This window comes from Gorilla gorilla, chromosome 9, assembly GCF_029281585.2.
Source record: "Gorilla gorilla gorilla isolate KB3781 chromosome 9, NHGRI_mGorGor1-v2.1_pri, whole genome shotgun sequence".
Lineage (NCBI taxonomy): Eukaryota > Metazoa > Chordata > Mammalia > Primates > Hominidae > Gorilla > Gorilla gorilla.
Genome location: NC_073233.2, coordinates 33399279 through 33423542, shown reverse-complemented (window position 1 = coordinate 33423542; position 24264 = coordinate 33399279). Strand labels below are relative to the sequence as shown.

The 24264-nt window shown below is 39.0% G+C and overlaps 1 protein-coding gene and 1 long non-coding RNA gene across 3 annotated transcripts in view; one reads left to right on the top strand and one right to left on the bottom strand.

Moving 5' to 3' along the window:
- Positions 1–24264, bottom strand: part of BBOX1 (gamma-butyrobetaine hydroxylase 1) — an 84917-nt gene that overhangs the window by 38540 nt on the left and 22113 nt on the right. The window lies entirely within an intron of this gene.
- The window catches only part of LOC101132721 (uncharacterized), a 189894-nt gene that overhangs the window by 150067 nt on the left and 15563 nt on the right, over positions 1–24264 (top strand). The window contains exon 6 of the long non-coding RNA XR_008669348.2: positions 19869–20030. This is a non-coding gene — a long non-coding RNA (uncharacterized lncRNA). The remainder of the gene's footprint in view (positions 1–19868; positions 20031–24264) is intronic.

Below are 24264 nucleotides of genomic sequence, written 5' to 3'. Positions count from 1 at the left end.
TCATGCCTTTCTCACTAAACGTAATAATTTCTAGCTCTTGATTTAAAGTGAGAGACATGCAACTCTTTCTTTCACTGAAAGACTTAGAGGTCATAGTGGGGTTATTAATTTGCCTCACTTAAATATTGTTGTCTCTCAGGGAACAGGGAGGCCCAAAGAGAGAGAGAGAGAGCGAGAGAGAGAGAGAGAGATGGGGGAATGGCTGGACAGTAAAGTGGTCAGAACACATACATTTATTAAATTATCTGTCATATATGAGTGCTGGTTATGGTACCCCAGAAAAATTACAGTAGTAAGCTCAAAGATCACTGATCACAGATCACTATAACAGATATGAAAATAGTTAAACAGTTTGAGATACTAAGATAATTGCCAAAATGTGACACAGAGGCAAAAAGTGAGTACATGCTGTCGGAAAAATGTGCTGATAGACTTGCTTGCGTGTTGCTACAAGCCTTCAATTTGTAAAAAATGCAGTATCTGTGAAGCTCAGTAAAGTGAAGTGTAATAAAACAAAGTATGCCCTTACTAATATACCTGAAATCATACTACATTTTATTAAGTCCAGCAGGAAAATTATTCTATGATGTCTGCACAGAAATTTTAACTTTGTGTGTGTTGAAAGAGTAATTTAAAAGGATTTTCTTATCTTCCCCCAACTGTAAAACATAACTATCCAGGGAACCAAAAGAAAATACATTTGACTAGAGTAAATCATTTATCAGGAGAATACATTAAAAACAAATTTAAGTTTCACACTTGGGTCTGGATACATAAACATTACGAAAAATGATGGAATATTTAAGATATGAACCACCCTTCCTAATTTAACTTATGGTCTTACTAATAAATACTTCCTTGAACATGTGCTTCACACATCATAAAATTTATGAACAGGCTACATGCTGGTTTTCAAGGAACCATTTGCACAAGGTTTCCTTTTCAGGGTTAAGCATCACATTCCTGGATCCTGAGCTGTATTTCAAAAAAGGAAAAGACACAAAGAAGCTCTTTAGTTAAAGATTCATGAGCACAGCATGCTGGGTTGCAATGTGTTATTTCAAGAGTTTAGGACCTTCTGTCCACCTGCACTGAACTGAGCTGTTGGCTCTGAAATAGCTTATTGAATATGCAGGGGATCAGCCAATCTCTTACTGTCTCTTCCTGTAAATACCTTCTAGGGGCCCTGACAAAAACAAAGTCTGACCTGTCCTAGAGGAAAGGCAGCTGAGTGGAAAACAGAGCTTTGATTTTCTTCTCGTGCACTATGGAGATCCTGCCCTCTTCAGATTTTTTTTTAACTTCTTATCCAGTGAATTCTACATGTCTTTCAAGATTCTGATCACTTCTTTTATGTTGAGATTTTCCTGAAGCTGACCCTGTGATGAAGATTTAAATGCAAGAAATTTATTGAGGCAGTCTATCCAGAAACACTCATAGAAGATGGGGAATTAAGACAGGAAAGAAAACCTCTGGAAAGTGTTGTAATGAACACGTTACTGCTTTGGCAACAGGGGTTCAGCATCACTAGACTTCATAGGGACACTGTAGGGTATACTTTAGAGGTTTCCTACTTGGGGAAAAGACACTGAGGTGCTCAGGCTACCCATGCCTACCCCTTTTTGGTTGAGAGCTGCTCCTCTGGGCATCCACTCCTGGGTCTTTTTGTCCTTTCTTGTGTGCTGGCCAAGCATGCTGTCTCAGGCAGAGAGGGGAGATTAGCAGTCTTGCAACAAGAAGCTGCTGACATGTATGTGACAAGTGCTAAGGGGCTATGGCAGGGCACTGGCACCCTCTGCAATGCCCTTCTGGAAATCTCCTGCAACTGCTAAGGGTGCTCTGGTTGCCTGACTTCTCTGGCCCTCCAGCACCTCAGTCCCAGTCCTCATTATGTTATGTTGAAATCTTTCACTCATACAACACATTTGTTGAAATCCTTGCTATGCAAAGAGATTACATTTGTGAATAAAGATAGATATGATCACTTCTCTTGTTGGGGAAAAAGGGTGCAAAAGCAAGGAAGCAAACACATAAATATTAATACATAAGAATAAAAATTTTGGCAAGTGCTATGAGGGTAACAAATGGGGTGTATAACAATAATAAATGAATCTTGGGATTGGGATAGGGAATTCATTTAGACATGGTGATTAAGAAACACCAAGCTAAAGAGAAGCTATTTATGCCAAATTCTGAAGGATGAGAGAAGACTGTCATGCAAAGAGCAGGGGGAAGAGTGTTAGGTAGGAGGGACAGTGGGAAGATGGGAATTGTCTTGCTTGAAAAACTCAGTCACCAAGGCTAGAACTGGGGCAAGAGGGCGTGTACCAGATGAAGGTGGAAAAGTAGGCAAGGGCTGGTTCAGGCAAGGCTCTGTCTCTTCCGCTAGATTGTAAGTTCCTCATGACCTATGAGGATCATGTCACTTATCTTTATTTTTTCACCAATATTGCTCCTTTCCTTCCTCCCCAACTTGTGTAGCCCAACACTGAAGGTTTTCAGAAAACTTTTATGGTCTATATGCAAAACAAATCTTTGTTTATTTCCTAATGATGACTAGAGGCTCAAAGCAACCCCTGAAAAATGAGATTGTGTCTGAGTGCACTTTTCTATTTTAAAAGATGAAGAAATACATAAAATCTTTAGGTGGTAACCCCATAAAACTCTGAAAGTATTGCTGAGAATGTACAAGTGGGGCTTCTAAACAAGTGTAACCTGCTTGAAAGGAGAGACACACATTTTCATGTTGGACTGTTAGTAACCTGACATACTCTGTATGCTCAGTCCTATGACCAGAATGACCATCTAGCTGGAGAAAACAAAAATAACACAAAATAATGAAGAAACACTAATACTAACATAGTCTGTATACTCATGCCTATGACTGGAATGACCATCTATCTGAAGAAAACAAGAATTACACATAAAATAATAAAGAAACCATAAATGGCAGTGTATGAAAAATAATTTAAAAAACAATGAACCTAACGTCTATTGAGCACTTATGATTTCATGCACCCTTCTAAGGACTTTATATGGATTAATTTATATAAATCTCACAACAATCCCATAACAGATACTCTATCATTGTTCTTATTTTATTGATGAGGAGAAAGGCACAAGGAGCTTAGATAATTTGTCCAGCATCAGACAATATGTGTCAGATTTAGGATTCCCACACAATTTGACTGAAGACAATGGGAAAAGGGTTGTATGGTGAAGGAAAACACGCACCAAAGGATATCAGAAAGAAAGATTATTATCCCAGACTTCCTTAGAGTTGGCAGAAAAGATAGATAATTGTTTTACTCTCTGTCCTTGTGACTCTCCTCTATGACATCCATAAAAAGATCACAGAAGGCCCTCTTCATCCCTTTCAATGACATGCCACACACCTCCCCATGGAACAGGTTTCAAACAGCTCCAGTTTTCACAGCTTCCTTCTTCTGCTGAGGCACAATATACCTTTTAAACCCTAATTCTGTGTGCTCCAGAATTGCAGAATAGAGATATAGTTTGGATATTTGCCCCTACCCAAATCTCATGTTGAATTGTAATTCTCAGTATTGGAGGTGGGGCCTGCTGGGAGGTGATTGGATCATGGGGGTGAATTTCTCATAAATGGTTTAGCACCATCCACTTGGTGCTGTCCTCACAATAGTGAGTGAGTTCTCAAGAAATCTGGCCATTTAGAAGTCTGTGGCACCCAGCAAAAGAAACTATCATCAGAGTGAACAGGCAACCTACAGAATGGGAGAAAATTTTTGCAATCTATCCATCCGAAAAAGGGCTAATATCCAGAATCTACAAAGAACTTCAACAAATTTACAAGAAGAAAACAAACAACTCCATCAAAAAGTGGGCAAAGGATATGAACAGACACTTCTCAAAAGAAGACATTTATGCAGCCAACAGACATATGAAAAAATGCTCATCATCACTGGTCATTAGTGAAATGCAAATCAAAACCACAATGAAATACCATCTCATGCCAGTTAGAATGGCGATCATTAAAAAGTCAGGAAACAACAGATGCTAGAGAGGATGTGGAGAAATAAGAATGCTTTTACATTGTTGGTGGGAGTGTAAATTAGTTCAACCATTGTGGAAGACAGTGTGGTGATTCCTCAAGGATCTAGAACCAGAAATACCATTTGATCCAGCAATCCCATTACTATATATATATACCCAAAGGATTATATATCACTCTACTATAAAGATACATGCACACGTATGTTTATTGTGGCACTATTCACAATAGCAAAGACTTGGAACCCACCCAAATGTCCATCAATAATAGACTGGATAAAGAAAATGTGGCACATATGCACTATAGAATACTATGCAGCCATAAAAAAGGATGAGTTCATGTCCATTGCAGGGACATGGATGAAGCTGGAAACCATCATTCTCAGCAATCTATCACAAGAACAGAAAACCAAACACTGCATGTTGTCACTCATAAGTGAGAGTTGAACAATAAGAACACATGGACATAGGGAGGGGAACATCACACATTGGGGCCTGTCAGGCGGGGGAGCTAGGGGAGGGATAACATTGGGAGAAATACCTAATGTAGGTGACAGTTTAATGGGTGCAGCAAACCACCATGCCACGTGTATAACTATGGAACAAAACGGCACGTTCTGCACGTGTACCCCAGAACTTAAAGTATAATAATAATAAAAAAAAGTCTGTGGCACCTCTCTGTTTCTCTTGCTCCTGCTTGTACCTGTGATGTATCTGTTCCGCCTTCACCTTCTGCCATGATTGTAAACTTCCTGAGGCCTCCCTTGAAGCCGAGCAGATGCCAGCATTATGCTTCCTGTAAAGCCTACAGAATCTTGAGACAGTTAAACCTCTTTTTTAAATAAATTACCCAGTCTCAGGTATTTCTTTATAGCAACACAAGAACCACCTAACACAGGCAGTCTTGAAGATGTGCATAAAGACATCTACTGCATTAAGTATTTCTTTGTAAGGCTAAATGGTCTCTTTCCTCCCCAGTATTTCTTCATGCTTTCTGGGTACCATGCACTCTACTACCCTCTCTGCTTTTCTTCGGATGACATGTTTAAATTTGCTGATGTGCCCTGACAGCACTGGCATCTTGAATTGGACATAATACTACAGGTATGGTCTGGTCTATGCCTGCAGGGTGGGCTCATTCGTACATTTTTACTAATGCTGCCCATATCTAATTAGTCTTTTTTGGCAGTCCCAACTCTGATGACTCATAGTAACTTTTCAGCCTGCCAGAACATGTAAGAATTGCCTGTTAGCCAAGTATTTGTCTCCTGGATTCATGTACTTTATTTCTGAAGCTAGTTCATTGAAAAAGAACTTACTAAGCACATATAGAGATGAGAATAAAGGCTACATCTGATATGGTCCTTTGTCAAATTTAACAACTCAAGGTTTGAAGGTGAAAAATCTGGATTCAAATCCTAGTTCCAACATTTCCTATCTGCATGACCTTTGGAAAGTGAGAAATTCTCTAAGTTCAGTTTCCTTATCTGGAAAATACAGGATGAGAACAACCTACAGAGCTGTAAAATTTGAATGAGATAATATCTATCAAGAATTTAACATCGTGTGCCTGCTGTCTGGTTAAATCTTCACTTGAACCAAAGCAGCTAAATGTGGAGGAAAACACATGAGGATGACTGATTTTATTGTAATCTCTAGTTAACTATAACTTACACGTTCCTATCTGACTGTTTCTTATGTTTTCTATCCTCAAATCTTCCACACTTCATCCTCATATTTATGCTCTTCTGGTGACTTTGATTCTTACTTCAGTGAAAAGACAGAAGGACTCAGAAGAGAATTTCCATACACTGCTACCACCACATCCATCAACCTGCCTGAGTCTGTGTCCTTATCATTACTTGATGTATTATAGGAGTATTTGTACATTTATTTGTCTCTTTCTCTACCAAAATGTAAACTGCTAAGGGGCAGGATTTTTCTCTTATTTTGTTCACCACTGGTTCCCCAGTACCTAGAATAGTGCCTAGTATGTAGCAGACACACATTGAGTATGATGAATGAATAAATGCACAATCCATGGAAAGTGCCCAATAATGACATATATTACTAATATTAGTTCTTTCTCTAGATTTTAACTGTCTAGTGTGAAAGAGAGACAAATACTATAGAAAATGACCATTCAGTGTAGTAATGGTAGTGACAGAGAGAGGACCCATACAAATTGCTGTGAGCACATAGAAGAGGAGGAAAATGGAAGGCATTTAATAGTTCAGATACCCTTAAATCAAACTTTGGCTCTGATACTTCATGTCTCTTTGATTACAAACTAGTTATTTATTTCTATCAGCCTAATTTTTGTGTATAAAATGGTTACAATAATAATGCTGCCTGGGAGTTATTGCTAGGATTAAACAGTGCAGTAAATATTAAGTGCTGAGCTCAGTTGCTGGCATATGGAAAATGATTTTAAAGCATTTTTCAAAAAGAAAGAGCAGGATGGGAATAGGAAATAAGCTATAGGAGGAAGAAGAAGGGCATATGATTTTGGTAGTGCGGACAGCGGGTTAACAGTAGAAGCAGCAAGATATGGTTGGATTCTGAATTATTTTGACAATAGAGCAAATATAACTTTCTAATAAGTTGGATGAGTATCATGAGAGACAAACAGTAGTCAAGGGTAAGCCTGCTACTGGAGAGATGGAGTTGCCATCATCAGTTGAGATGGAAAATGCTGTATGTGGAGCAGAATTCATCTTAGAACATCTGCTCCCAGCAAAGGTTAATTTTTCCTTTGGTTTTCCTCATTTTTTTCCTTATTGTTTCAAGTAAATAACTTCAATAATCCCCTCTATCACTGCCCATCATATATCTTGATTCATCAATTTATTCTGGGCTAGAATCTCCTATTATGCCTTACTGAAGTTTGAGCTTAAAGACTGTGGTTCCTCATTACATGGGCATATTGTTTTCTTTAGATATTTTTCCTTTATATTCCCTATTGAGATCTGCTCTTCTATGATGATGAGATTGTACCAATTTTCAGTTTGGAATTTTTCTTTTTCAAGTATCTAGCACATATGTGACATATAATGTAGCCGATGATTGCTGGTATTTTCATCTGTAGCTATTCTTAACTAACTAATAGATAACACAGGATCACTTTCTTCCAAGTTTTCTGGTCATTCCAGCTTCACCAAACATTTCTATATTCTTGATTGGAATTAGGTTCATAATTGGCCAGTCTTTTCACTGCCTTCTTTAATTCTATTGAAGTGAATTTATCTACCAGGTAGGTAAATTTTTGCTAGAAATCAAACCAATGTAAGACTAAAGTTTTTTTCGTGGCAATTGTCCACCTTTGAGATACTCTCATGTGCTTAATCAGGAATAGAACATGATTGTTCTTCATGTAAGGGGAGCTCAAACATAAGATATTATAAGGCACTTTTCTTCTCTCCTGTCTTTTTCGCAAATGTTCTTTAATGTGCCTTTGCTCTTATGTATGGCGCTTTAACTAGAAGAAAAAGGGGAGACAGAAAGGATCTAACAAGTTTTGAGCATCCACAGTGTGCCAGACACTGTGCTAAGTACTTACAGTTTATCACTTATTCTTCATCTCCCAAGGCTAATAGGCATCGCCTCTTTTAAATATGGAAAAAGTGAGGCTCAGGTCATTTATGAAACTAAGTCAAGTTCACAGAAAAAGGTCAAAACCAGCTCTTCTGACTCCAAAGTATATGCTCTTTCTGTTAACACCATGTTATTTCATGAGTGAAGCACTTTCTTGATATAGTGCACTCTTTTACCTTCTCTTCTAACAAATTCTAACAAAATTCTTTTTGAAAAATGTGTATGTGTGTGATGTTCCTCTCCCTGTGTCCACGTGTTCTTCTTGTTCAACTCCCACTTATGATTGAGAACATGTGGTGTTTGATTTTCTGTTCTTGTGATAGTTTGCTGAGAATGATGGTTTCCAGCTTCATCCATGTCCCTGCAAAGGACATGAACTCATCCTTTTTTATGGCTGCATAGTATTCCATGGTGGGGGGATAGGGGAAGGATAGCATTAGGAGAAATACCTAATGTAGGTGATGGGTTGATGGGTGCAGCAAACCACTATGGTACGTGTATACATTGTAACAAAACTGCATGTTGTGCACATGTACCTCAGAACTTAAAGTATAATAAAAAAAAAGAAAAATGTGTATGTTTTCATTTATATATGAAAGCCTTGCTGTTTCAATGTTACCAGTGAAGTGATGCCTATTTCCTAGGCTTACTTTCTTTCCTATTGATATTTGTGGCTTGGTTTAGGGATAAATATAAATGTAGGGTGGAATAATTGATGAAGGTCTTCATTAGGATGTGAGTAAATCTTGTAGAATGGGTAGGTAAAGTTTGACCAGTCAGAAAGAGAAGAATAAGTCATGCAGGAGGCAAGCAGAACTTGGACAATAAAAGAAGTCCACATGCTCGTGGAGGGGGTACCAGATTGTGGGAGGATTGGAAAGCCCCAGTGAAGAATTTTATTCTGTAGGCAATGAGACACATGAGCAAGGGGAACGAGAGATGATTGTGAGTCTCAGGGGGATTGCCCTTAGAATTGTGCAAGCTGGGTATGAACAGAGAGGCCATGTTATGTCAGTAATACAGACATGGGATGATAAAAGACTCCAACTAAGCTGTTGGCAAGAGAGACAATCTATATGATCTTTCCCTCCATAAGCCTAACTTAAATGTAAGTCATCTCTGTACAAACAGCAAATATGCAATAAAATCGAAAGCCAATGGGAGACAGTGAGAAAGCAATTTTAATAATAATATTCTACATTTTTCAAGAACAAATATTCTGTTCAAGAGGGTCAAGAAAACTGTTTTTTTGGTTTTTTTTTTTTTTTTAGATGGTGGATTGGAGACATTGTTAGTATGCTTCTCCCTTTTGGAAAGACGAAATAGTGTGTAGAGACTCACACTGTGAACTTTTTTCCAAGAAGCAACACAGGAACTTAATAGGAAAACTGAAAGAAACTACAGGCCCTTTGAAAGAAGTGGCAGGCTATAGTCTTCACTGTAAGCCCAGTGGAAAACTGTAAGTCCCCAGAGTGTGAGGGCAGATAAACTGCCTCTGGGATATACCCTCCCACTGGGGAACCTGGCAATGCAGCCGATGGGGAAAGGCCTTAATCCTACCCAGCACTGGAGCTGATTTAGGGAGTGGTAGGGAATATAAAAGTAGGAGCAGCAGCGGGAAGACTTTTGTGCATTCCCAGTCTCCAGCATGGATGGAGGGAAGCCATTTTTGGTCCTACTTCACAGGGGACCTGACAGAAGTCTGTCAGCTAACACAGGTGGCAGTCACAGGTTGAGAGAGGCTCCCAACTGAAATTCGGGATATAATCTCAAGTGCAGACAAACACCCTTGGCCAGAACTTAAGGGTGGGTGGGAAATGTGCTGCTACCACAGGTGCAGGAGCTGGGTGTTCTGGCTTTGTGGGTGGACTGGAAGGGGTGAGATCTGAAAGTCATGGTAGCGTCTTCTGGGGAGTTCTGAACATAGACTGCTTAGGACTTAGCTAGCTGCTGCTAGTGGAGAGCACTGCAAGTCTGAGACCTGCCTTGCCAAGTGAATGGGAGCTGAGTGGGGCTTATTGCCACCTGCTACTCCCCACTTTCTGCACAAACTCTTCTGTGCAGCAGAGACAGCTGTGCTTCTCTCTGGAACATTACCCTAGTGGCAAGAGAACTGCCCTCCAATTTCACAAAAACTGCTGCTTGCCCTGCATGTGGAGAGCCAGAGTGTGGCCCTGTCTGACCCAGCCCCTACCTGGCTTTGTCCCTCCACCCACTCTGGTAACTTAACACAATGGACAGAAAGTTTTGGGAGCTTTATGGCCCCACTCATTGTCTGAGAATACAGAATACCTCCCCTAGGTAACAAAGCAAGCACAAATCCCACTGCTACTAACACAGCTGGTGCTCTTTTGCAAGTACCACCTCCTGGCTGGAGGCCAACTGACACAGTCCATTACAGCATCTGCAGGTAGAATAACACAGTGCTCAAGAAGGAGAAAATGTGTGTGTTACCTCAGCTATCACCATTGCCTGCAGCACCATGGCTAACCAGGAGGTCCTGAGTCTGCCCAAGTGACCAGTTCATTACTTCTTCAGCCAGCATTTGAGAAAGCCAACACACTAAGGTTATTTATAACCAAGGAACTTTATAGGGTCTACGTCACTCCCCTGCCATCTCCACCAGAGCTAGTGCTGGTATCTGCTGCTAGGAGACTAGAGGACAGATCACATCACTGGATCCCTTGCAGACATTTCCCAGCACCAACCTGGAGTATGGCAGCCCCACTAGGTGGCCAGACCCAGAGGAGCAGCAGCATTCACAGTAGTCTGGTTCTCAGAAAATCCTACTCCTAGGCGGAGAGTGAATGTACCACATTAAGAGAATACCTTGGGAGATAAACAAGTCTGGATGGCAGGCCTTGAGTCCCAGAACTTTCTGCTGGTCGGAAGTGTCTTTCAGTAGAGGCACAGATACAGTGCTGGGCTCAGTGGGGAAAGTCTGCAGCTCTGCCCCAACTGTTAGGCAGCCCTTGTGCTCACAAAGGGTCCTGGAGAAGAGGAATTCTTTTCCCTCCTGCCAATCACTGCAGACACAGCTAGGGCTTCTCCCGTAGGAGTTCAGCATGAGTGCACCTATAGGCAGCCTTTCTGGAACACTTCAGGGTGACTGGATCCCCACAAGAGGAGTGCCCTCTGGGTTCAGCCTTGCATGACGGGTAGAGTCACAATTCGTCTCTACTTGGAATATCAAATATTCAACTCTACTTGGAATTTCATTCCTGCAGATGAAAAGAGATGCCTGTCTGATTTGAATAGCTGTAGCACTGGGTCAGGAGTGTGACTGGGAGGTGGATTGCTTTCCTGCTGGCCTGGCAAGGGAGAGGCCATCCTTCCCCCTGGTAAGATCTCAGTGCATCTCCCCCAGCCACCTCTGTCAAGACTGGGACCTCTGCTGATGATTGGGTGTTGCATTTACCCACCTGCTTCAGCCACAGCTGGTTTCTATGCAGGGATACCTCTCCTACTGGGGAAAAATAAACAAAAATGTGCACACCATTGGGGAATGAGATAAGCTTAAAGAGACCTCTGCTATTCCAACCTCATAAGAGACAGTGAACTTAGTCATACACCAAGCACATCATTACTACAGCCAGCATCTGAGAAAGTCATCATACAAAGACTATAACGAGAAACTCTTACAGAGTCTTCACCCCTGAAAGCACCAAGAGCTGAATAAGGCTGCAATAAACTATAAACATTAAAGTCACATCCTTCAGGGGAAAAAAGAAATAAAACAGTCAAATAAAAAGAAGTCAACAATAATTAAAAGAAATAGTCTATCCAAATGAGAAGGAAACAGAAAAATAATTCTGGCAAGTATGAAAAAACAGGGTTCTATAACATCCCCAAGGTACCACATTAGCCACTGTCCTCCGGACCCCAGAATGGTAGATCCACTGACAGCTTGCACCATCTACCTAGAAATGCCACAGACACTCAATGCCAGCCTGTGAAAGCAGCCACAGGGGCTATACCCTGCAGACCCACAGAGGCAGAGCTGCCCAAGACCTTGGGAGTCCACCTCTTGTGGCCTGAATGTGAGATATGGAGTCAAAGGAGATCATTTTAAAGTGCTAAGATTTCATGACTGCAAAGTTTTCAAACTATTTATGCTCTTCTTCCCTTTTAAATGTAACTATCAGTTTTAGCTAATCTCTTTGTTCACACATATGAGTATAGACTTTTATAAACAGCCAGGTCACATCTTGAATGCTTTGCTGCTTAGAAATTTCTTCTGCCAGATACCCTAAATCATCTTTCTCAATTTCAAAGTTACACAGATCTCTAGGGCAGGGGCAAAATGCTGCCTTTCTTCTTGCTGAAGAGTGACCTTTACTCCAGTTCCCAATAAATTTCTCATCTCTATCTGAGACTACCTCAGCCTGGACTTCATTGTCTATATCACTATCAGCATTTTGGTTAAAACCATTCAACAAGCCTCTAGGAAGTTCCAAACTTTCCCACATCTTCCTGTCTTCTTCTGAGCCCTCCAGGCTGTTCCAACTTCTGCTTGTTGCCAAAGTCATTTCCACATTTTTAGGTTTCTTTATAACAGTGCCCCACTCCCAGTACCAATTTTCTGTATTAGTGCATTCTCACACTGCTATAAAGAACTACCTCAGACAGGGTGATTTATGAAGGAAAGCGGGTTTAATAGATTCACAGTTCCACAGGCTTATAGGAAGCATGACTGGGAGGCCTCAGGAAAGTTACAGTCATGGTGGAAGGTGAAGGGGAAGCAAGCATCTTTTTCACATGGTGTCAGGAGAGAAAGAGCAATGGGGGAAGTGCCACACACTTTTTTTTATATTATACTTTAAGTTCTAGGGTACATGTCCACAACGTGCAGGTTTGTTACACATGTATATATGTGTGTTAATGGTGTGCTGCACCCATTAACTCGTCATTTACATTAGGTATATCTCCTAATGCTATCCCTCCGCCTTACCCCCACCCCACAACAGGCCCCGGTGTGTGATGTTTCCCTTCCTGTGTCCAAGTGTTCTCATTGTTCAGTTCCCACCTATGAGTGAGAACATGCAGTGTTTGGTTTTTTGTCCTTGTGATAGTTTGCTGAGAATGATGGTTTCCAGCTGCATCCATGTTCCTACAAATGACATGAATTCATCCTTTTTTATGGCTGCATAGTATTCCATGGGTATATGTGCCACATTTTCTTAATACAGTCTATCATTGTGGGACATTTGGGTTGGTTCCAAGTATTTGCTATTGTGAATAGTGCCTCAATAAACATACGTGTGCATTTATCTTTATAGCAGCATGATTTATAATCCTTTGGGTATATACCCAGTAATGGGATGGCTGGGTCAAATGGTATTTCTAGTTCTAGATCCCTGAGGAATTGCCACACTGTCTTCCACAATGATTGAACTAGTTTACAGTCCCACCAACAATGTAAAAGTGTTCCTATTTCTCCACATCCTCTCCAGCACCTGTTGTTTCCTGACTTTTTAATGATCGCCATTCTAACTGGTGGGAGATGGTATCTCATTGTGGTTTTGATTTGCATTTCTCTGATGGCCAGTGATGATGAGTATTTTTCATGTGACTGTTGGCTGCATAAATGTCTTCTTGAGAAGTGTCTGTTCATATCCTTCACCCACTTTTTGATGGGGTTGTTTGTTTTTTTCTTGTAAATTTGTTTGAGTTCATTGTAGATTCTGGATATTAGCCCTTTGTCAGATGAGTAGATTGCAAAAATTTTCTCCCATTCTGTAGGTTGCCTGTTCACTCTGATGGTAGTTTCCTTTGCTGTGCAGAAGCTCTTTAGTTTAATTAGATCCCATTTGTCAATTTTGGCTTTTGTTGCCATTGCTTTTGGTGTTTTAGACATGAAGTCCTTGCCCATGCCTATGTCCTGAATGGTATTGCCTAGGTTTTCTTCTAGGGTTTATATGGTTTTAGGTCTAACATGTAAGTCTTTAATCCACCTTGAATTAATTTTTGTATAAAGTGTAAGGAAGAGATCCAGTTTCAGCATATGGCTAGCCAGTTTTCCCAGCACCATTTATTGAATAGGGAATCCTTTCCCCATTGCTTGTTTTTCTCAGGTTTGTCAAAGATCAGATGGTTGTAGATGTGTGGTATTATTTCTGAGGGCTCTGTTCTGTTCCATTGGTCTATTTCTCTGTTTGGGTACCAGTACCATGCTGTTTTGGTTACTGTAGCCTTGTAGTATAGTTTGAAATCAGGTAGCTTGATGCCTGCAGTTTTGTTCTTTTGGCGTAGAATTGACTTGGCAATGTGGGCTCTTTTTTGTTTCCATATAAACTTTAAAGTAGTTTTTTCCAATTCTGTGAAGAAAGTCATTGGTAGCTTGATGGGGATGGCATTGAATCTATAAATTACCTTGGGCAGCATGGCCATTTTCACAATATTGATTCTTCCTGTCCATGAGCATGAAATGTTCTTCCATTTGTTTGTGTCCTCTTTTATTTTGTTGAGCAGTGGTTTGTAGTTCTCCTTGAAGAGGTCCTTCACGTCCCTTGTAAGTTGGATTCCTAGGTATTTTATTCTCTTTGAAGCAATTGTGAATGGGAGTTCACTCATGATTTGGCTCTCTCTTTGTCTGTTATTAGTGTATAAGAATACTTATGATTTTTGCACATTGATTTTGTATCCTGAGATTTTGCTGAAGTTGCCTATCAGCTTAAGGAGATTTTGGGCTGAGATGATGGGGTTTTCTAAATATACAATCATGTCATCTGCAAACACGGACAATTTGACTTCCTCTTTTCCTAATTGAATACACTTTATTTCTTTCTCTTGACCGATGCCCTGGCCAGAACTTCCAACACTATGTTGAATAGGAGTGGTGAGAAAGGGCATCCTTGTCTTGTGCCAGTTTTCAAAGGGAATGCTTCCAGTTTTTGCCCATTCAGTATGATATTGGTTGTGGGTTTGTCATAAATAGCTCTTATTATTTTGAGATATGTCCCATTAATACCTAATTTATTGAGAGTTTTTAGCATGAAGGGCTGTTGAATTTTGTCAAAGGCCTTTTCTGCATCTATTGAGATAATCATGTGGTTTTTGTCTTTGGTTCTGTTTATATGCTGGATTATGCTTATTGATTTTTGTATGTTGAACCAGCCTTGCATCCCAGGGATGAAGCCCACTTGATCATGGTGGATAAGCTTTTTGATGTGCTGCTGGATTTGGTTTGCCAGTATCTTATTGAGGATTTTTGCATCGATGTTCATCAGGGATATTGGTCTAAAATTCTCTTTTTTTGTTGGTGCCACACACTTTTAAACCATAGATCTTATGAGAACTCGTTCACTATCATAGGAACAGCAAGGGGGAAGTCAGCCCCCATGATTCAATCGCCTCCCACCAGGCCTCTCCTCTCACACGTGTGGATTACAATTTGACATGAGATTTGGGTGAGGACACAGAGCCAAACAATATCACCTTACAAGCCCAAAGGGATTGGGATCCTATCTTTAGCCCTTTTTTTTTTTTTTTTTTTTGAGATGGAGTCTTGCTCTATTGCCCAGGCTAGAGTGCAGTGGTACAATCTTGGCTCACTGCAAGCTCTGCCTCCCAGGTTCATGCCATTCTCCTGCCTCAGCCTCCCTAGTAGCTGGGACTACAGGTGCCTGCCACCACGCCTGGCTAATTTTTTGTATTTTTTTTGTTTTATTAGAGATGGGGTTTCACTGTGTTAGCCAGGATGGTCTCGATTTCCTGACCTTGTGATCTGCCCTCCTTTGCCTCCTAAAGTGCTGGGATTACAGGCATGAGCCACTGCACCTGACCTCTTTAGTCTCTTTAAAGAGAATAATTGTCAGGCAAGAATTTTGTATCCTGCAAAACTAAGTTCCATAAATGAAGGAGAAATAAAGTAATTTTCAGACAAGGAAATGCTGAGGCAATTTGTTACTACTAGACAAGCCCTACAAGAATGCTAGGAGTTCTAAAACTTGAAACAAAAGGTTGATGTGCACCAGAATAGAATCTCTTGAAAGCATAAAACTCACAGGCCTATAAAACAATAATACAATGAGAAAATAAAGTAGGTAACAATCAACATGATGACGGAGAAAGTATCTCACATCTCAACATGAACATTGAATGTAAATGGCCTAAATGCTCCACTTAAGATACAGATTGGCAGAATGGACAAAAAAAAAAAAAAAAAAAAAAAAAAAAAAAAAAAAAAAATCACAAACCAAATATCTTCTGTCTTCAAGAGACTCACCTAACACATAAGGATTCATACAAATTCAAGGTAAAGAAGTGGGAAAAGATACTCCATGCAAATAGAAACCAAAAGCGAGCAGAAGTAGCTATTTTTATATCAGATTAAACAGACTTTAAAGCAACTATATTAAAAACAAAAAAGAAAGAAGGTCATTATACAATGATGAAAGAATCAATCCAACAAGAAGATATTACAATCCTAAATATATATGCCTCTAACTCTGGAGCTCCCAAATTTATAAAACAATTACTGTTAGACCTAAGAAGTAAGACAGACAGCAACATAATAATAGTGGGGAACTTCGATACCCCGCTGACAGCACTAAACAGATCACTGAGACAGAAAGTCAACAAAGCAACAATGGACTTAAACTACACTCTGTAACAAATGGACCTGATATTTATAGAACATTCTACCCAATAACTGCAGAACAGACATTCTTACTAACACATGGAAGGTTTTCCAAGACAGACCATATAATAGTTCACAAAACATTTCTCAATAAATTTAAGAAAATCAAAATTATATCAAGTACCCTCTCAGAACACAGTGGAATAAAACTGGAAATTAACTCCAAAAGGAACCCTGAAAACAATACAAACACATGGAAATTAAACAATCTTCTCTTAAATGATTTTGGGGTTAATAATGAAATCAAGATGGAAATTTAAAAATTCTTTGAAATAAATGATATTATTGACACAAGTTATGAAAACCTCTGTGATGCAGATGTTGACTACTATACATCACATAAACAGAATTAAAAACCAAAGCCATATAATCAGTTCAATAGATGCAGAAAAAGCATTTGATAAAATTCAGCATCCCTTTAGGTAACCCCCACTAATGAACTAGGCATTGAAGGAACGTACCTCAAAATGCTAGGAGGTGAATAAAGGCCATATATAACAAACCATCAGCCAACATCATACTGAATGGAGAAAAGTTAAAAACATAACTTAAAAGTTAAAAGCAAAAATTAAAAGTTAAAAGGTTAAAAATTAAAAGTTCCAGTTCCTGAGAACTGGAACAAGATAAGGATGCCCGCTTTCACCAGTTCTATTCAACATAGTACTGCAAGTCGTAGCTTGGGTAATTGGACAAGAGAAAGAAAAAAGGGCAACCAAATTGGAAAAGAGGAAGTCAAATTATCACTGTTCACTGATGATAAAATAATATACCTACAAAACCCTAAAGACTCCTCCAAAAGACTTCTAGATTTCATAAGCAAATTCAGTGAGGTCTCAGGTTACAAAATTAATGTACACAAATCAGTAGCACTACTATACACCAACAATAACCAAACTGAAAATCAAACCATGAACTCAGTCCTTTTTACAATAGCTGCAAAACAAAATCCAGGAATATTTTTAACCAGGGAGATGAAAGATCTCTCTAAGGAGAACTACAAAACGTTGCTGAAAGAAATCATACATGACACAAACAAATGGAAACACATCCCATGCTCATGAATTAGAAGACTCAATATTTTAAGAATGACCACATTGCCCAAAGCAATCTACAGATTCAAGGCAATGCCTATCAAAATATCAACATTATTCTTCCCAGAATTAGAAAAAAAATTCCCAAAATCCATATGGAACCAAAAAAATAAAAAAGAGCCCAAATAGCCAAAGCAGTCCTAAAAAAAAAAAGAGCAAATCTGAATGCATCATCTGAACTGATTTCAAATTTTACTATAATGCTATAGTTACCAAAACAGCATGGTACTGTATAAAAGTAAACACATAGAACAATGGAACAGAATAGAGAACACAGAAATAAAGCTAAATATCTGCAACCAATGGATCTTTGACAAAACATACAAAACTATAAATTGGAGAAAAGATACCTTATTTAATAAATGGTGCTGGAAAAACTGAATAGCGACATATAGAAGAATGTAACTGGGTCCCTATCTCATACCTTATAAAAAATCAACTCAAGATGGATTAAAGACTTAAATTGAAGATCTGAAATAATAAAAATTCTAGAGGATAACCTGGGAAAAACTCTTCTGGACATTGGCCTATGCAAAGAATTTATGACTAACACCCCAAAAGCAAATGTAACAAACAAAAATACATAAATAAATGGGGACTTATTAAACTAAAAAGCTCTGTATAGCAAAAAAGAAAAAAAAATTACCAGAGTAAACAACCCACAGAATGGGAGAAAATATTTGCAAACTATCCATCCCAACAAAGGACTAATATCGAGAATCTACAAGGAGCTCAAACAAATCAGCAAGAAAAAAACAACCCCATCAAAACGTGGGCAGATGACATGAATGGACATTTCTCAAAAGAAGATGTACAAATGGCCAACAAACATGAAAAAATGCTCAGCATCACTAGTCATCAGGGAAATGGAAATTAAAACCACCATGAGATGCCATTTTGCCCTCACCAGAATGGCTATTATTAAAAAGTCAAAAAACAACAGATATTTGCATGGATGTGGTGAAAAGGGAAGCGTTCACTGTGGGTAGGAATGTAAATTAGCACAACCTTTATGGAAAACAGTATGGAGATTTCTTAAAGAACTAAAAGTAGAACTACTATTCAATCCAGGAATCCCACTACTGGGTATCTACCCCAAAGGAAAAAAGTCATTATGTAAAAAAGACACCTGAAAATGTATGCTTATTACAGCACAATTCGCAATTTCAAAGTTATGAGACCAATCTAAGTGCCCATCGACTAATGAATGGATAAAGAAAATATGGTATATACACACCATGGAATACTACTCAACCATAAAAAGAATAAAATAATGTCTTTTGCAGCAACTTGAATGAAGCTGGAGGCCTTTATTCTAAATGAAGTAACTCAGAAATGGAAAACCAAATACTGTATGTCCTCACTTGCAAGCAGGAGCTCAACTATGTTTTTTAAAAATTTTTATTTTATTTTATTTTTGAGATGGAGTCTCGCTCTGTCGTACAGGCTGGAGTGCAGTGGCGGGATCTTGGCTCAGTGCAACTTCCACTTCCTGGGTTCAAGCAATTCTCCTGTCTCAGCCTCAGGGTTCAAGCAATTCTCCTGTCTCAGCCTCCAGAGTACCTGGGACTACAGTCGCATGCCACCACGCCTGGCTAATTTCTGTATTTTTAGTAGAAATGGGGTTTCACCATATTGGTCAGGCTCAAACTCCTGACCTCAGGTGATCCACCTGCCTCGGCCTCCCAAAATCCTGGGATTACAGACGTGAGCCACCGCGCCTGGCCTGGAGCTCAACTATGGGTATGCAAAAGCAAGCAGAGTGGTGGTATAATGGACTTTGGTGACTCAGAAGTGGGAGCGTGAGAAGAGGTAAGAAATAAAAAATGACATATTCGTTACAACGTACACTACTTGGGTGACGGGTGCGCTAAAACCTCAGACTCCACCACTATGCTATTCATTTACATAATAAAAAAACACTCTCCAAAAGCTATTGAAATAAATTAAAAAAAGAAATAAACCTATTTCAAAACAAACAAAAAAGAAAACTCTCAGAGTTGCTGTCTATAGTTACTTACAACCACTTTCAAGGAAATCTTTTGAAAAAAGTGATGAGTTGATATGTATGGTGCAACATTACCCTTCACCCAGCATTGCACTGCTTGAGAAGTTAAGTATATACTATTATTATATCTGTTGTGCAGATAAGGATATTGAAGCATAGAAAGGTTAAGTTGCTCAAAATCACAGACTTAGCAAGGCCTAGGGCCAAAAACACTCTTAATTTCAGTGCCCTACTTTCTTATTGATTAATAACAAAGTTACTGATTGAGAAAAATATAAAATTTTAAGAAAAAAAGAAAGAAAAAGGAGATGATTTATTGGATAGAGTAGAACTTGAACATTTTTATTTAATTTGCTAAGCCAGAAATTAGGCAAATCAATAGTATGTATGAATGTAAACATCAACAAATTCTTAAAATTGGCAAATCAATAGTATGTATGAACGTAAACATCAACAAATTCTTAAAATGGTTTTTTCTTTCTTTTTTTTTTTTTTTCCCCTGCAGGGATAGCCCAGAGCTATTCCATGGATGGGCACATTTGGAAGTTTGGTTCTAAAATCTAAAAGAAGAAATTTAAGTGTGCTGAAGATAACTGCAACTCCAAACCTAACGCTGTGTAGTTCTATGTTCTGCCATCTTGAAGCAAAGTGGAACCAGAAGTGAGAGGTAATGGTTTTTGAATCAATTGTCCCCTTTTTTATTGTCTGGCGAATCTGCTGATATATAGGCACTAGCAAAATTGGCAGGCTAAATTTATCCCTTATGTGTACATTTGGTAAACCTGAAGCCAGTGTAGAAAGTATTCCAACTTTACGTTTGGAAATTGGAACACTTTGGAATTTTCTAAATGTATAAATTCTAAACTTGTAGCCCAACTGCCAATGTTATAAAACTTATTCCTGGGCTGCAACAAAACAAAACAAAACAAAACAAAAACCAAAAAACCACACACACAAAAACACAAAAAAGCCTAGCTTGTAGAAATGGAGCTCGTCATTCACTAAGGAAAGCCCATTCTATTTTGTTTTCCTTGTTTAAAAAGTAATAACTTTAGTATAACTACAAAAATTATTTTTCCAAGAGCAAAAAAATTAGAATATTTTCCTTAATTCTCAATGTGGCAACTAAACTAAAAAGGTGTAAAAAGGGAATGGACTGTAATAATTATTTCTGGAAATATATTTGCTTTAGGTTCTCAAAAATATCCTCAAACTTTGCCAAGGCTTTTTAAATATTTTAAGATACCAGCTTTTCAAGGTCCCTTCTAGCACTAACATTGTCTTATGAAGTTGTTAAGTAATGAGAAAATAATTTTTGAAGAAGAATATAATTAATATACCTCTTACTCAAGCATTTAAAAAGTAATAGATGTAGTAGTATACAGGCTTTTAAAAAATTTTATTTAATACATCAATACATCTAGTAAAATAGGCTTGTTTTTAATATTTATATCTGAACATGTGGTATGTGTTTTCTAGCTGGAAGTATGGATGGAGTTTAGAAAAGGAAAGAGGAAGATAAGTTTATCTGGAGCTTACAAATGAAGCCCAAAATTAGGCAGATTTTGCGGGAGCAACCTGCAGATTAGTGGCACCTGAGAAAAGCACAGGGCACTGCAGTGTGCTTCCCAGGTTCTGAGTCTCCCCTGGTAGGTTTACAGTCAGAACAAGGGCAGCCCCATCTTGCATAGGTACATTAGACTCTTTAGATGTTATGCCTGATTTTACCAAGTGCAGTGCAGAAATTGAGAATAATAGATTACATATAATTCAGAAAAGAATAGGACACATTGAAAGACATCAATATGGCACAGAGGAAAAATGAAGCAAGATACACATTCGTAAATTGACATGCATTTGAGATAGCTGTATTCACTTAATCAAAACCCCAAAGATATTTCTCTGAAAGTCAATAGGTCCCTTTGCAAGAATTATACCAGTGAGAAAATTATGGCAATGAAAGAGATCTGATCTAACCCACCTCCTCCATCTTGCCTTTCCCTTAATCATTCCTGGGCTTAGGCTAAGCTGTCTTTGAGAGATATTTAATTTATAGTTTTAAATGGGAATAGGCCTTCCCCAAGAACTCAATGGCCTTTGCAAAACTAATGAAAGACCATCAGGTTAGGGGAAAGAGAGGAGCCTGATTCTGCTAAGGCATAGAAACAGATTGTCAGCCATTCCTGCAGGTAACACCACTATTGTATATGGGCCTTTGAGATGATTTTTCGTTTTTTTTTTTTTCATGTCTGACACCTATGGCTCCACTGGACCCCATGGGTCTACCTGGACCCACCAATCCTGCCCCTGTGGCCCCACTCAGAAATGATTTAGCCCACAGGAGAATGGCTTTGATCCCCTATGATTTCATCTCTATCCCAACAAATGAGCAGCAAGCCTAGTCGCTGCCACTCCTTTCCCAGAATGCCTTTGAAAAACTCCTAACCTATGAGCGTTGGATAGATTGATTTGAGTACTAACTCCATCTCCCCCATGGCATGGCTGGCCTCATGTCTATTAAACTCCTTTTTTACTGTAAAACCATGGTCTTTCTTTGAGCAGCAGGCAGAAGAACCCCTCAGGCAGTTATAATAAAGTCACATGCATTTGAGATAGCTATATTCGTTTCACAGAAACCCTAGAGATATTTCTCTGCAAGTCAGTAGGTCCATTTTGCATATAACAGGCAAAACAGAACAAAGACATGCTTCTTAAGCATATAAATCCAGTGAGCTATTCTCCCACCTGTGTATCTGAGTTATGAGTTTGGGTGACCTTAGGGAAGGAATCTTTATTAGTCTCTCTTGGGAATGGAATGCATTTCGGAAGATGATGTGGTGGCTTAATTGCTCTAAGGCAGCTGTTTTGACAGGGCTGTTTGGAAGCCATTCTGACCTGGCAGCCCTGATACTGTTGGGACATCCTAACGCAGCTTGAAAAAAAACAACAACCCACCAAGTCTTGCTAGTTCTTTTTATAATTACCAAACAATAGTGAAACAATACACTTACCCCATCCCTGATTTACATTGCAGGCTCCCACCTCTGAGAATTCAAGAATGGATGTAGCAAGGCTTAGAGATGGGGGCAAAATATCACATGGGCGAGGCATATTTATTTTGTACATTAATTGAATTAAGAAAAGCACACAAGATTTTTGCTTTATGACAAGGCTTTGTAAAAATGGCCTCTGCACCAAACCAAATCTGGTTTTTGCACTATCATAAAATCTCCATCTTCAAGTAAATATATGGTTCTCTGCAAGAAGGGAAGAACTCTCTACTTTTTCTTGCTATGTACAAGACGAATAGATTTTTGAGGGTCCTAAGAGTTATTTGTGAGTTTTCACTTCCTCTTATGGAATGCTACTTTTGAAACAAAGGAGTGCGTTATAGCTATAGACTGAAGGGCTATAATCTGATTAAGTAGATGGTAAAGACTGCCATGAGAGAGGCATGAAGAATTGTGGGGAAATATTCTTTTTTTTTTTTTGACTGTGTAATGTACTCCATCCCTGGATTACTGAGAAAACTGAGCAGCCTATCTCCATGGAAATAAAATATTTTCTTCAAGTTATAGCTTTTTAAATCTCAATATTCTATAAAAAATATTATTAAAGTTAGAGATTAATACAAAAATACTTCAGTACCAATTCAAAGAGATAAATCAAGCATTTATCATTCTGATATTGAGGATTAATAAAAAGAACAAATATTTAACTTCATATGTATATCATACTATATAGTGATTTTTTTTTCCATTTTGGTCCTGCCAGTTATATGTTGGGAACGTGGCATCTCAAAGTTAGTGACAAAAATGAGCATATAATTATGCCAAAATTTCACATGAGAGCTAAATTATAATTAGTACATAAAAATCTTGTCTCTAATATGATTTAAAGTCTTCCATTTTCACCCATATGTTTGGAAACATGTACTGCTAGGCTTCAAGTGTTAGGATTTCAGTTGATAGAGACTAGAGAATATGGCCGGCAACTTTCTGTCCTACAGGTCATATATGTTCCTTTTGAATACAGATTCTACACCCTCCTCCATCCTCCCTGCCTCTTAAAATTTGTCTTTTACAGGACTATTTCTAGGTCATGCTATGGTTACCCTGACCCCAGTCACTCCCTATGCTGGTCCATCCAAACTCAGAGCCACGATCAAGGCCCTTCTACAACACAGATCTGATTACTTCACTCTCTTTTGTGGGGTAAATATAAGCCAAGAGCCAAGCAGGTGCACTATGGAGGAGGGGAGAATGCAAGAAGAAAAAAAGAAAGCCCGCCAGGCGCGGTGGCTCACGCCTGCAATCCCAGCACTTTGGGAGGCCAAGGTGGGCGGATCATGAGGTCAAGAGATCAAGACCATCCTGGCCAACATGGTGAAACCCCATCTCTACTAAAAATACAAAAATTAGCTGGGTGTGGTGCCAGTAGTCCTTGTAGCACCTGTAGCTACTCGGGAGGCTGAGGCAAGAGAATCACTTGAACCCGGGGGCAGAGGTTGCAGTGAGCCAAGATCACTCCACTGCACTCTAGCCTGGTGACAGAAGAAGACTCCGTCTCAAAAAAAAAAGAAAGCCTAGGAGACATGTACAAACTTGTAGGCATTTGAGAAGTTATGTTCATCTGATTAAAATCAGAGAGACACAACTCGGAAAATGTAAAATACAGATGAAAAAATGAAAGCAATCATCTTCTTAAACTTATAAAGATCTTAAACTCATTTCTCTGGCTTTAAAAGAAGAGCATCAGTATGGAGAAGCTAAGGGGATGGCATATCTGAGCCCTTGTTGGGAAAACTCTTAATCGCCTACAGGTTTAGGACAAAGCAGGGCATATAAGCCACTTCATGCTTTGGCCCCTTCCTTCTTCTCTGTTGCCTAACAATTTTAACT